This window comes from Sphaeroforma arctica (genome assembly GCF_001186125.1).
Source record: "Sphaeroforma arctica JP610 unplaced genomic scaffold supercont1.834, whole genome shotgun sequence".
Classification (NCBI taxonomy): Eukaryota; class Ichthyosporea; order Ichthyophonida; genus Sphaeroforma; species Sphaeroforma arctica.
The window spans coordinates 13,147-13,879 of record NW_014039724.1 but is presented as its reverse complement, the minus strand read 5'-3'; positions in this window follow the sequence as shown (position 1 = coordinate 13,879).

Below are 733 nucleotides of genomic sequence, written 5' to 3'. Positions count from 1 at the left end.
CACCAGCACAGTCGTAAAAATGTAATGGCAAGCATCACGTCGAATATGTTCAGCTTGAGAGTGCCGGGCGATAAAATCGCTGGCATAATGAGCATCAACAACAAGTTATTGAAAAGCTATCGCTCTGTCACAGTCGCCTCACATGCCGATGATCGCTGATTTTACAGCCGTTTGTTTTGAGTGCCTAAGATGCGATCCGGTGTATACTTTTCAAGTTGTTGTATGTGGGAACAAATACCATTCCGGAATGTTTACATTTCGATAGTACCATGGAACTGAGAGTAGAACTAGTAAAGTGGATCACTAATTGTACAATACTATTGGATAATCAACTATTTATCAGTAGCTCACAATTTGTGGCATATAAACCTTATGAGGTGCATACGTTTCCTTCTCACCCTTTCACCTCTGCCATCCATATACTTTTGTAAGATACCACCGAATAAATTGGAGTTTACGGACGCGCACCAACTGGCGCCAAGGTACACATAAAAAGCACGTGTGCAATTAGTTCCCGCGTATCTATATAATTCTATGTTTAGTCAATGTCTAGTTTCAACTCTGTACCCTCGCCAGCGCACGTATATACATGAGCGTAGCTAGTCTCTGCACACAGGCAGCTAGGTTGAAAATATCCACCAATCCACACACCTCCTGGAGCTGCCTCCAATAGAATAGGCATAGTCAAATGATTGTAAAGATGTAAATACCTGTGAAAGCCCAAATATAAACT